This window comes from Triticum dicoccoides, chromosome 2B (genome assembly GCF_002162155.2).
Source record: "Triticum dicoccoides isolate Atlit2015 ecotype Zavitan chromosome 2B, WEW_v2.0, whole genome shotgun sequence".
Classification (NCBI taxonomy): Eukaryota; Viridiplantae; Streptophyta; class Magnoliopsida; order Poales; family Poaceae; genus Triticum; species Triticum dicoccoides.
The window spans coordinates 414,243,901-414,258,203 of record NC_041383.1 but is presented as its reverse complement, the minus strand read 5'-3'; positions in this window follow the sequence as shown (position 1 = coordinate 414,258,203).

Here is a 14,303-nt window from a genome sequence, read left to right as displayed (position 1 = left end):
TTCCAATATTTCTTGGTTACAAGGGGGCTTCTGCTTCCAAAGTGATGACCCGTTTTGTCCATTAAACCGGCTATCATGCCATCATACAGCTTGGGAGCTTCACACCCAAGGGGCCAAAGAGAGTCCTGTTGCTAAAAGCATGACTCAAACATAGGCACCCATTGAGCACAGCTCACAAAGTTACTTGGGGGCTCTTTGTGTAAAGTAACAAAGAGTTTGAAAGGACCCTTGTAATTGGGTATCGACCCACGGCTTGGAAGCTGGTGTATTCACCTAAAACTCCGGGTTAACCTACCTTCATCAAGTAAGCCACTCCTATCCAGGTAATCCTGGCACGACCCGCCGAACGTTTGACAAGTTACTCTCATTGAGACCCTGAACTTGTCAAAGTTAAAACAATGATTGGTTAGTTGGAGGCCCATCTTAAAAGGCTTTGTCAAATGGTTTAACTCAGCGGCCTGGCAGCCCACAAAAAGCCTCGAATTTGGGCCTGGCAGCCCTCGAAAAGCCTCGACTACAAGTTTTTATTCGCTTTCGTTTTTGCAAGTTTTATCCTTATTGATCAACTTTTAAGGTAAACCGGCATCTCTTGATCCGGCCAAGCTATATGTATTCATCTCAACCCGGTGTGGCTTACAGTTATCATCTATTAAGCATATAATCAATGGTGAACTGACATCTTTCAATCCGACCTGGCATTGACTATAAGTCACCAGAATGATCATCCGGTGTTTACAAATACCCGGTATGGCTTATTACGCACCAGCATAATGTGGTGGGTACCTTCCAACACCCAAAGTTTGGGTTTTCACCCCTACTAAACGAGTTGGCGGACCAACCAAAGTGCTTTAAAATCACAGGTATGATATGATTCATATTTTATTACTTTATAACCTTGGTGATGAGGATTCTGTTTCTGTATTGGGTATCATAACCCGTCTGATGGTAAACCGCCAGGACATGTTTAAGTATTTTACATGCAGAAAAAAGAACTTATACGGAATACCAAGGCAAATAAAGCAAAGCATAGCAACATCATGCTGGATTATAGTATCAAGTAGCATTGCACGATGGCACACAATCAAAGTATTTCATCTAGCCTATTACAAGGCGCTTTGATGCCCAAAAGAATAACTGTTTGTTGCTCACAACACATGACAATCAAACCGGCCGGCGGATTATAATTCAGCACCAGGCTGACGTGACGTTGAAGGGTCATCTCGCGCCAGTTCAACCTCTTCTTCTTCACCCAGTGGCTGGAAGTCAACGGTGGTCTAGTCAATCTGGGTTAAAGCTTGAAAGACAACCTCTGCACTTATAAATTTGGACGGTTCAACGTCAGGGGCATAAGTGTGCTTACGGATTGGCGGGATAAGATTTTGCACTTCTTTCATAGCAGTGTTAATCCGTTGGTTGTTTGCATCATAGAAGGACCGATGAACAGTCAAGTTAGCCTCTTCCACCAATTGGCTTGCCAGCGGATGCATCTCCTTTGTCAGGGCTTTGAGGGCTTCATTATCAAATTCTGACCCATTTTCTTGTTCACCCAGAAAGCCCTTGGCGATGTCAACTGGATCCAGGTCAGCTATCCACTCTTTGTCCTGGGTCAGTGCTAACAAAGCGCTAGCCCTGGCAGCAGATTGTTTCATTTCTTCTATCTGTGCTGGCGTCATCAACAATTTGGCTAGTGTCTCCTTGATCAACATTGGTGCCGTTTTGTTGTATGAGACTGTGCAGATAACCCGTTGGGCACCGGTATACAGTTGCTCTATCAATGTATATGCTGCCTTCAGTTTCATCCGCATGTCAGAGCCCAGATGAGCAACATGGCTACCTGAAACGGTTTAAGAATTCACTGTTAAACCGGAAATTTTAGAGATGGTTAATCGAGCTCTGTACACAAGGTACTTACCAAATATCGCAGACGTCATAGCATTTACTTGATGTTTCAACCCGGTTAGCTCTTCTGCCACCGGTTTAAGCGCTGCCTCGGCGTCCTCAGCCCTTTTCAACAAAGTAGCCTTTTCAGTTTCCCAGTTGGCACGTTCAGTTTTGAAACCGTCCTTCAGCTGTTCCATGGATGTTAAAGCGCCTTTTAGTTCCTGTTTAGCCTTGGAGGTCTCTGCTTGCTGGGACTTGATATTCTCTTGAAGATCAGAAATTTGGGAACCTTGGTTGTTTATATCAGCCTGCAACAGTCAGATGATGAAGATGTTAATATTTTTCTCAAAAGTCCCAAGCATATAACCAGTTGTACACTTGGCACTTGGGGGCTAATGCAGATTGCTTCTTTCCTGCTGATTATTTAAAGTCCCAAGGCTCAATACAAGTATTAATCTTGGCACTTGGGGGCTAATGCGGATTGATTCTTTCCTGCTGATTATTTAAAGTCCCAAGGCTCAATACAAGTATTAATCTTGGCACTTAGGGGCTAATGTGTATTTGATCAGAAAATAAACAGGCAAGGGAATTGACAAAATGCAGTATGGAACATAAAGTCCCGGTTTATCTCCAAGAGACAAACCGGCCTTTGGGGGCTACAATGAAGTGGATATACAGAACAGGAAAGATTATAAGTGTTTGGAAGATTACCTCATAACGCTCCTTCATCATGTTCACCAAACCGGCCTCATAATCTCGACTTGTATATAGGTGGTTTAAGAATCTGGAATGAAGATCCTGGGCCGTAAGGTTAACATAGCTGGATAAATCTGTCTTCTCTTTCCCCTTGCCCATAGCAACATATTCCTCCTTGGCAGTATGCTTTGATAAAGCAACCGGATTGCCTGGGATGGTGTGAGCAGTACCGGTGATAATAACATCATCATCACCACCTTTTGACGGGCTCGGTGGATTGACAATATCCCTGGCTGGGCTCGGCGGATCGGCAGCTGGGCTCGGCGGATTAGCAGCTGGACTTGGAGGAGTAGCATGCGGGCTTGATGGATCAACATGAGTAGCCGGATCAGCTTCCGGCGGATCAGCATCAGTGTTTGGACCTTGTGGGGCAGAATCATCCATGACAGTATCAGTGTCTCTGCCCGCACCTTCTGGGGTTTTCTCCGGTTCAACTTCATCAGTGGGGGTACTGGTTTTTGCTTTCTTGCTCAGTCGGGCTTTGGTGCTACAATATCAAACAAAGGTTAGTACGGTAAACCGACACACGTAGGAAAAGCTGAAGGGCAGTATACTTACCCAGCGACGGTCTTGAGGGGAGGCAATTGCCTGGTTGATGAGTCGCCAGATGAAGAATTGGAAGTAACCTGATAATTCGAGTCAGACGGATTAAGTGGGTATCGGAAGCAACCTGCCAAGGGATAAGGTTTATTAAAAGAGGAAGAGACCTCTGGACGACGTTTTCGGGGTGGAGTGTCTGGTAAACCGGAGGAAGTGACTTGTTGGCCACTGTGCCGGGTTGTGCGACGACCTTCATGTTGCCGTGTATTCAAAGAAAATTGTGGATCCAAATGAGCAAGAGGGTGAGAGTATTTTACTTTCCAAACTGCACGACAAAGTTTTTGAATCGGCACATGATCTGAATCGGAGGAAAGGGAGATTACCTCTACATGGTCGGCACGACTAGCTTCCGCATCATCCTGGTAATAGTCATTGTCAATAAGATGTACAAAAATGTCACATCCCTAGTTCTGGTATGCTCAAGGCTAGCTAGTCATGTGTGCATCATGTTTAAATTCCATTTAAATTTGAAATGGGGATTTGTGAAACCCTCAGAATCATTTCTGGAAATGACCCAAATAAAACTTGCTCCAAAAAGGTCCAAGAAAATGTTCATGTTGCTCTCTGAAAATATTGGATAGAGATAAAAATCAAACCAATATTTTTAGGAGCTCATAGATATTTATTTTGGGCATTTGGATTAATCCGGTAATTATTTTGCCTTGGATATATATATATGTTATATATATATATATAATATGTCCAAAAAATTATGCTAATTGCTGAGAAGCTCTGGAATAATACCACGAGTTCCTACAAAAATTGGCATAAGAAAATAAAATGATTAAGTGTTTAAAACTAAATCAAAACAAATTACAGAGAACAAAAAAAAAACAGAAATGGAAAAGAGGAACTACCTGGACTTACCCGCGGCCTGGCACTGTGCGGCCTGGCCTGGCCCAGCGGCCTAGCAGGCCAGCCCAGCCAGCTGGCCGTGCCAGTCGTCCCCTTTCTCGCGCCAGAAGGACAGGGGCACGCGCCGGCGTGCGCGGCTACGCGTCCGACCGGGGCCACGTCTCCCCGCCACCTCCTGCTTCTCCCCCTCGTCGTCTGGATGCCCCGCGCGATGCCACGGGCCGCCCCGACCGCTCTCACTCTCCCCCTGCTCTCTCCCTCGCCGTTACCCACCTCACCAAACGCGCCCGCTTCCGCCGACGAGCACCACCGCGGCCACGGCTTCCCCCTCGCCCTCTCTTCGAGTCCGGGTGCTCCGCCTCGTCGCCCGCATCGTCCTCGACAAGCCAAGCGACCAGGGACGCGCTGCATCACCGCCACCATCGTCGTCTTCAACCTCCCGACGCTGGAGATCCGCCTCGCCGCCCATCGACTCCAGCCTTCCCCGGGCTCGCCGTCGACACCGTCGAGTCCGCAGTGAGCCTCTGCTCCGTTTCCCTCTCCCCGTTCCTTCGTTCCCGCGTCGTAGCCCCCTTCCCCTGCCATGACCGTAGCTCCTCGCTGCCGGTAATGTCACCGCCATTGTTCTAGCTCGCATTAGTTGCACCCGAGCACATGACCGTGCTCTTGGTGCCACGAGGGTGCCGCAGAGGCCCTCGGGTGGCCTCCCCGTGCCCCGCAGCCCGCTCCCGCTTGAAGCCCGAGCTCGACCGAGCTCCGGCCGCCGCCATGAGCTTCGCTCCGGCCACCCTGCGTCCTCCCGTCGCCTCCTCCGGATGCGCATGAGCGCCAGGAACCCGCAGAGCCCTCCGCGCGGCGTTTGGTCGCCGGAGGGCGAAACCCGAGGCCCTCCGCCGCGTCTGGACTCGCCGACGGCTAAACGCCGGCGACCGCAGAGCGTTGACCGGCGTGGGTTGACCCCACTGCCCGGTTTGACTTCCCCCTCTCTCTCACTGACTTGCGGGGCCTGTCCAACTAATTACTCTAGTTAGCACTAATTAACTAGTTAGGTTAGTTACTACAGTCACTGACAAGTGGGCCCTGCCCAGTCAGTTAGGGCTAACTAACTTAGTTAGTTGACTGGGTCACTGACCAGTGGGTCCCATTGGTCAGGTTTGACCTGGTCAACACCGGTTGACCTGTTGACGTCGTGCTGTCGTCATGCTCACGCAGTTATTCTTTTCCTAGATTTAAAATAATCAGGAAAATCCAGAAAATGATTCAAACTTCAAAAAATCATAAAAATTCAACCATAGCTCAGATTGAAATAAATAATATATGAAAAATTATCAGAAAAATTCAATCTATCCATCTGTACCAGTTTTATGCATGAAAAAACAACTTATACATGCTGTATATGAGAAAACACATTATGGCATATATAAGAGCTTAATTTGGAGTTGCATTTGAACCCTTGGTTCAAATGGACTTCATTCAAATTGAATACTAGTTGCATTAGCTCAAACAACATCACATATTCATGCCATGTTCATGCATCATGTTGTTGCATATGATTGTGTTTTGGTTTTCGACACCGTTCCTTCTCGATAGGTCCTGCTCCGGAGACCGTTCCAGAGTACCTGTATGAGGAGCAGTGCCCCCTCTGTTAATCTACCAAGCAAGCAAACCCCCTTATTCATTCCAATGCAATCCTACTCTCTCGCTCCTGCTCTCAGTTATTGCATTGGGACAACAACGTTTCAACTGCTACTTTGTGCTGCGGTAGTTGAACCCATTCCTCTGCATGACCTATCATTGCCATAGTAAATAGTTGAAACCCACTAGCATGTGTAGGAGTTGATTGAGCCATGTTGTGTTCCTACCATGCCATGCCTGCTATTGCTTAGAGTTGTGTCAGGTCTGATTCATTGGGAATGAATTGGAGTATTATGATATGTTCTGGTGCTGAGAGTGAAGTGTGTGAACACGATTTGGTAAAGGTAGCGGTGAGAGGCCATGTAGGAGTACATGGTGGGTTGTCTCACTAGAACCATCCTTAAGCACTGAGTTCTATGTATGTCGTCCAATGACTCGATACTACCACACATTGGGTTCCGGTAACTCGACCCCTCTCGACTTATTAACCAACTTGATCTCTGTCCAGGAGTCGCAACTAGTTTTTGGTGTTTGTAGGTAGTGTTAGTAGTCTACCAAGTGGCACCCGGCCAGGTGGGCTTGGGACAGACTAGGCACAAGTGGCACGGTGTACCAAGCGTAGATCCATCCGGCGAGGTGGGCTTGGGAACCCTGCACACATCCTTTGGGGCCGTGAGCGACACCCAGGCCAGATCTCCTTGCGGATGGAACCCGAATAGGCGATAAACCTGGAATAGAGTCTTGTGTGGTTAGTTAGGTCGTGGCCGACACCCTCGCCAGGCTTCCGCTTGAAGGTTGCCGAGATACATGACGTGTACATGGCGGTAATTGGCGAGAGCGTGTGTGAAGAAGTACACCCCTGCAGGGTTAACATGATCTATTCGAATAGCCAGGTCCGCGGTTATGGACTTCTTGGATGCTTACGTGGTACATAGACAACTTGAAGTGGATACTCTAAAATGCTCAAGACAAGTGTGAGTACTATGGATGGCCTTCTCGTAGGGAGATGGGGATGAATCCATAGGAGTGCATTGTGTGGTGATTAGTGGACTCGTGTGTGCCGTATCACCTCAAAGAAGTTCTCGTAGTCGTAGAACAGGATAGCCACTGGGTCAAAGCTAGCTTGCTGCAACTAAACCCCACATTACCCTCTTGATACAATGCATGTATGATAGGATCTGATGTAAGTCTTGCTGAGTACCTTTGTACTCATGTTGCTTTATTTATGTTTTTGCGGCGGAGACTTCGGTCTTTCTAGTGTTCTCGTGGACTTCGACGAGTAGCTTGTACCTCAGCTATGATCTTGATTGGATGTTGTAGATAGTCAGGCTCTTCAGCCTTTTTCATTTATAGATGTCTGTACTCAGACATGTAATGCTTCTGCTTGTTGCTTGTTTGCTCTGAATGTTGGGTCATGTGACCCCTGCTTGTAATAATGCTATGATGGCTCTTCTGAGCCTTTATCTATATGAGTTGTTGAGTTAAGCTGTGATGCCATGTTGTACAGCACATACTTGCAAGTTATGCGTACGTGTAATGTGTATTGCTATGTGTGGGATCTGACTATCTAGTTGTTTATCCTTAGTAGCCTCTCTTACCGGGAAATGTCTCCTAGTGCTTCCACTGAGCCCTGGTAGCTTGCTACTGCTCCGGAACACTTAGGCTGGCCGGCATATGTCCTTCTTCGTTCCTGTGTCTGTCCCTTCGGGGAAATGTCACGTGGTGTCTACCGGAGTCTTGTTAGCCTGCGACAGCCCGGTTTACCGGAGTCCTGCTAGCCCAGTTGCTACATCCCGGATTCACTCGTTGATGTCCGACACGTTTGTTGCTGGGTCATGTATGCATGTCCCTGTAAGTTAGTGCCACTTTGGGTTCACGACTAGCCATGTGAGCCCGGGTTCTTTGTCATATGGATGCTAGCGACACTATCATATACGTGTGCCAAAAGGCGCAAACGGTCCCGGGCATGGTAAGGCAACACCCATGGGAATACCGTGCGTGAGGCCGCAAAGTGATATGAGGTGTTACATGCTAGATCGGTGTGGCATAGAATCGGGGTCCTGACAGCTTTGGTATCAGAGCCTGACTGCCTATAGGATTATCAAGCCAAACTGGTCGAAGTTGAGTCTAGAATTTCTCTAGCTATGTAAGGGAATTGATTGTGGGAAGGAACGTAAGGCTCTTTTTACTCCTTATACCTCATGGCTTCTGATCTGAGTCATCCTATCTTTCTGACGGGGTTAAGGAACTAGGCTTTCTTTTCTGTCTATCAGGATCACGTGTTACTACTCCGTAGTCCCATAGGATTGGTTGATCAGAGTCGTATCCCAGTTTTCGAGTACTTTTGGTGTAGTCTGTTTAGTATGATCTCAGAACCTTGACTGGCGATGTTGAGTTGTTGTACTACTCCATTTTAGCAGGATGTCCCATTTTGAGCATTCTACTACCGTTATGCTACCGGAATTTCCCTAGGAGTTCGAGAGTTACTAATCTCCTTGTCCAACATTCTATAGCCTACAGCTGGTGCTGATTCCGTCCTTGGTTTCGTTTCTCAGGATGTCATCAGTTAAGCAAAGTTCTGTTGCTCGTAGCCAGAACCACGAAGATGGTAGGGATGAGGATCCTCCCGAACAACCTTCGTTGATAGAGTTCATGTTAGAGATGGAGAGAAATAAGCGTGAGTCTAACCGCTTGTTGGCACGTATCGAGGAGAACACCACACATCAGTTCAAAGGGTTTACAACCATTCATGACTTCATTCGCTTGCACCCACCTACCTTTCATCATTCCATCGAGCCACTCATTGCAGATGATTAGCTCCGTAGCATCACTCATAAGCTGCGTTCCGCAAATCTAGCTGAAGATGACAAGGTCACCTATGCTACATACCACCTGGAAGGTCCTGCTAGTCTTTGGTGGCAGAACTATGAGGCTATGCTTCCAGCTGGCCACATTCCTACCTGGAGGGATTTCACCGAGGCTTTTCGCGAGCACCACATACCTCAGGCCCTCATCGATCACAAGAGAGAAGAGTTCTGTAGATGGCTGTTGATGCTTACAGTAGAGAGTTTGAGAACCTCGCCCGTTATGCCACATAAGAGGTGTCCACGGACGCCAAGAAGCAGGCTAGGTTCCGGAAGGGTCTCAACCCCAAGTTGCGTCATGATCTCCACCTGCATCATTGTGATACATTCCAAGCTCTTGTGAACAAGGCCATTAATACAGAGACAACTCGGCTCACTTACGAGGAGTCTCGTAAGCACACCCCTGATTTGGGATCTTCCTCCGGTTCTAGTTCTCAGAAGCGCCAGATTTGGGTTCCAAACTCCGCTCTTCCACCCGGATATACACCGAGGCCGTCTTATGTGGCACCTCATCCAGTTCAGCAGTATGCTCCACCCAGCCCTATTGGTGGACCGCCTGCCAATGCGGGTCCACGTCCTACCTCCAAGATTTGTTAGAAGTGCGGAGAGCCAGGCCACATTGCCCGTATTTGCTCTCAGACCAGTGTTGCTCTATCCCAGCCCGAGAAGTCTGTTGGCCGTGGTAAGCCATCACGCAAGATGATCAGTGCCAAGTCAGCTCCCACTGAACGTGGACGTGTGCATCAAGTCTCAGCTAAAGACGCTCATGATGATCCAGATGTCGTTCTTGGTACACTCCTTGTCAACTGTCATCCAGCATCGGTTCTGTTCGATACTGGAGCGTATCATTCCTTTATATCTGAAAGCTATGCCCGCTTGCACGACATGTCATTTTGTGATATGCCCTCTCCGCTACTTATTCAAACTCCTAGATCCAAATGGCAAACTTCTAGTGTAAGCCATGATAACGAAATCCTTATAGACAGACTTGTATTCCTTGCATCACTTATATCCCTCAAGTCTACAGATATTAACATCATCTTGGGTATGGACTGGATGAAAGCTCATTATGCCAAGATTGATTGTTACACCAGGTCTGTTCAGCTTACACACCCATCTGGCAAAATAGTCATTATCTCCACTAGAGTTGCAAGGCATTAGCTCTATTCCCTTAATGCCAGCCCTCTTCCAGACCTTGAAGATATCCCGGTAGTCCGTGACTTTCCGGATGTCTTTCCAGAGGAACTGCCAGGTGTTCCACCCGGCAGAGATGTAGAGTTCGTCATAGATCTTATCCCAGGAACCGCTCCAATCTCTAGGAGACCTTACAAGATGGCGCCCTTAGAACTAGCCGAGCTTAAGAAACAACTTGATGAGTCCTTGCAAAAGGGTTTCATCCGTCCTAGTTCTTCTCCTTGGGCTTGCCCCATCCTCTTCATCAAGAAGAAGGATGGTACGGACTAGATGGTTGTAGATTATCGTCCCGTTAATCTGGTCACGATAAAGAACAAATATCCGCTTCCCAGGATCAACGACCTGTATGATCAGCTCGCTGGATCCTCAATCTTTTCCAAGATGAATTTGAGGTTAGGCTACCACCAAATCAAGATCAGAAACGGGGACATCCCCAAGACAGCCTTTGTCACTCGTTATGGTCAGTATGAGTACACCGTCATGTCCTTCGGTCTAACCAACGCTCCAGCTACATTCTCCTGCTTGATGAACTCGATCTTCATGGAATACTTAGATAAATTCGTCGTGGTTTACCTCGATGATATTCTTATTTACTCAAAGAACGAGGAAGATCATGCCGAACATCTTAGACTTGTGTTAGAAAAACTCAGAGAGCACCGCCTTTATGCCAAGTTCTCCAAGCGTGAATTTTGGTTGCCAGAAGTGACCTATTTGGGCCACGTGATATCTGGTAAGGGCATTGCTGTCAATCCCGAGAGAGTTAAGGCCGTTCTTGATTGGACTCCACCTGAAACTGTTAAACAAGTTAGGAGTTTCCTTGGTCTAGCCAGCTATTGTTGCCGCTTTGTTGAAAACTTCTCTAAAGTGGACAAACCCCTCATAAAACTTCTCAAGAAAGATAAAAAGTTTGAGTGGTCCACACAGTGTGAGCACAGTTTTCAGGAACTGAAAAAGACGCCTGACTTCTGCTCCCATACTTGTGCCACCGGATTTCACTAAAGACTTTGTTATCTACTGCGACGCCTCACGACAGGGACTAGGTTGCATTCTTATGCAGGATCATCATGTGATTGCCTATGCATCTCGACAGTTGCATCCACATGAGGAGAATTATCCTTCACATGATCTAGAGCTTGCAGCCGTAGTCTATGCACTCAAGACCCGGCGACATTACCTTCTTGGTAAATGTTGCAAGATCTACACCGATCACCAGAGTCTCAAGTATATCTTCACCCAACCAGATTTGAACCTTAGGCAAAGACGTTGGTTGGAGGTGATCTCAGATTATGATCTAGGGATTACCTACACTCCATGCAAAGCCAATGTCATGGCTGATGCGCTAAGTCGTAAATCCTATTGCAACAATCTCATGTTGCAGCAAGGCCAACCACTTCTCCATGAGGAATTATGTAAGCTTAACCTTCACATTGCTCCTCACGGATTCCTTTCTACCTTGGTGGCGAAACCTACCCTTGTGGATTATATCATAGAAGCCTAGAAGCATGATATGGGGATTACCCGGATCAAGAGAAACATTGCCACGGGTATTGCTGGTAGTTTCTCTATAGATAATCGAGGTGTCGTTCTATTTGGGAACCGCCTGGTGGTCCCCAAGAAACAACATCTTTGACAATTGATTCTTAAGGAGGCGCATGAATCTCCTCTCACGATTCATCCCGGTAGTACTAAGATGTATCAGGACCTACGCCAGAGGTTCTGGTGGACTAGGATGAAGAGAGAAATCGCTCAGTTCATTGCCAACTGTGACGTTTGTCGTCGCGTTAAGGCAGAGCATCAAAGACCTGCTGGCACCCTTCAGCCTTTAGCTATTCCTGAGTGGAAATGGGATAAAGTTGGTATGGACTTCATCACCGGCTTTCCCAGGACCAAGAGAGGGAATAATGCTATCTTCGTAGTCATTGATCGTCTCTCCAAAGTGGCACACTTCCTACCTGTTCGAGAGAGTATCACTGCTAGTCAGCTCGCTGACTTATATATTTCCGGAATAGTGTCACTTCACGGTGTTCCACTAGAGATCAATTCAGACCGTGTAGTCTTTTCACTTCTCAATTCTGGGAGAGTTTCCAAACTGCCATGGGAACCCATCTTTCCTTCAATACCACTTTCCACCCTCAGTCGAGTGGTCAGGTGGAAAGGGTCAACCAAATTCTCAAAGACATGCTTAGAGCTTGCGTTATCTCATTCGGTATGGATTGGGAGAAATGTCTTCCTTCCGCCGAGTTTGCTTATAACAATAGCTATCAATCCAGTCTCAAGAAAGCTCCTTTTGAGATTCTCTATGGACGAAGATGTCGAACACCTTTGAACTGGTCAGAAACCGATGAAAGACAATTCTTTGGACCGGACATGATCCAGGAGGCAGAAGAGCAAGTTCGCATCATTCGTGAGAATTTTAAAACAACCCAGTCTCATCAAAAGAGCCAGTATGATCGTCATCATAAGGATATGACTTATGAAGTTGGCGACAAAGCTTACCTTCGGGTTACTCCTTTGAAGGGTACCCATCGTTTCGGTATCAAGGGCAAGTTGGCTCCTTGTTACATTGGTCCTTTTCGCATTCTCGCTAAATGAGGAGAGGTTGCCTACCAGTTGGAACTACCCCCACATCTTTCCAGAGTGCATGATGTCTTCCACGTCTCTCAACTCAGGCGTTGCTTCTCGGATCCTATCCGCGGAGTGGACCACGAAACGCTTGATCTCCAAGATAACCTCACTTACCGAGAGTACCCGGTTCGCATTCTTGATCAAGCAGAGCGTGTCACCCGTCGTCAGAACATCAAGTTTTCAAGGTTCAGTGGTCTCATCATTCCGAGAGGGAAGCTACCTGGGAGCGAGAAGATCGTCTTCGACTGAAGTACCCCACTTTCTTTCCGTCGACCCCTGAATCTCGGGACGATATTCTTTCAAGTGGGGGCGAGTTGTCACATCCCTAGTTCTGGTATGCTCAAGGCTAGCTAGTCATGTGTGCATCATGTTTAAATTCCATTTAAATTTGAAATGGGGATTTGTGAAACCCTCAGAATCATTTCTGGAAATGACCCAAATAAAAATTGCTCCAAAAAGGTCCAAGAAAATGTTCATGTTGCTCTATGAAAATATTGGACAGAGATAAAAATAAAACGAATATTTTTAGGAGCTCATAGATATTTATTTTGGGCATTTGGATTAATCCGGTAATTATTTTGCCTTGGATATATATATGTTATATATATAATATATGTCCCAAAAATTATGCTAATTGCTGAGGAGCTCTGGAATAATACCACGAGTTCCTACAAAAATTGGCATAAGAAAATAAAATAATTTAGTGTTTAAAACTAAATGAAAACAAATTACAGAAAACAAAAAAAGAAACAGAAATGGAAAAGAGGAACTACCTGGACTTACCCGCGGCCTGGCACTGTGCGGCCTGGCCTGGCCCAGCGGCCCAGTAGGCTGGCCCAGCCAGCTGGCCGTGCCAGTCGTCCCCTTCCTCGCGCCAGGAGGACAGGGGCACGTGTCGGCGCACGCGGCCACGCGTTCGGCCGGGGCCACGTCTCCCCGCCACCTCGTGCTTCTCCCCCTCGTCGTCTGGGTGCCCCGCGCGACGCGACGCGCCGCCCCGACCGCTCTCACTCTCCCCCTGCTCTCTCCCTCGCTGTTCCCCACCTCACCGAACGCGCCCGCCGCCACCGACGAGCACCGCCGCGACCACCGCTTCCCCCTCGCCCTCTCTTCAAGTCCGGCTGCTCTGCCTCGTCGCCGGCATCGTCCTCGATGAGCCAAGCAACCAGGGACGCGCTGCATCGCCGCCACCATCGTCGTCTTTAACCTCCCGACGCCGGAGATCCGCCTCACCGCCCGCCGACTCCAGCCCTTCCCCGAGCTCACCGTCGACACCGTCGAGTCCGTAGTGAGCCTCTGCTCCGTTTCCCTCTCCCCGTTCCTCCGTTCCTGCGTCGTAGCCCACTTCCCCCGCCATGGCCGTAGCTCCTCGACACCGGTCATGTCGCTGCCGTCGTTCTAGCTCGTGTTAGTCGCACCCTAGCACACGACCGTGCTCCTGGTGCCACGAGGGTGCCGCAGAGCCCCTCGGGTGGCCTCCTCGTGCCCCGCAGCCCGCTCCTGCTCGAAGCCCAAGCTCGACCGAGCTCCGGCCGTCGCCATGAGCTTCGCTCCGGCGAGCTCCGACCACCCTGCGTCCTCCCGTCGCCTCCTCCGGATGTGCATGAGCGCCAGGAACCCGTAGAGCCCTCCGCACGGCGTTTGGTCGCCGGAGGGCGAAACCCGAGGCCCTCCGCCGCGTCTGGACATGCCTGCGGCTAAACGCCGACGACCGCAGACCGTTGACCGGTGTGGGTTGACCCCACTGCCCAGTTTGACTTCCCCCTCTCTCTCACAGACTTGCGGGCCCTGCCCGACTAATTACTCTAGTTAGCACTAATTAACTAGTTAGGTTAGTTACTACAGTCACTAACTAGTGGGCCCTGCCCAGTTAGTTAGGGCTAACTAACTTAG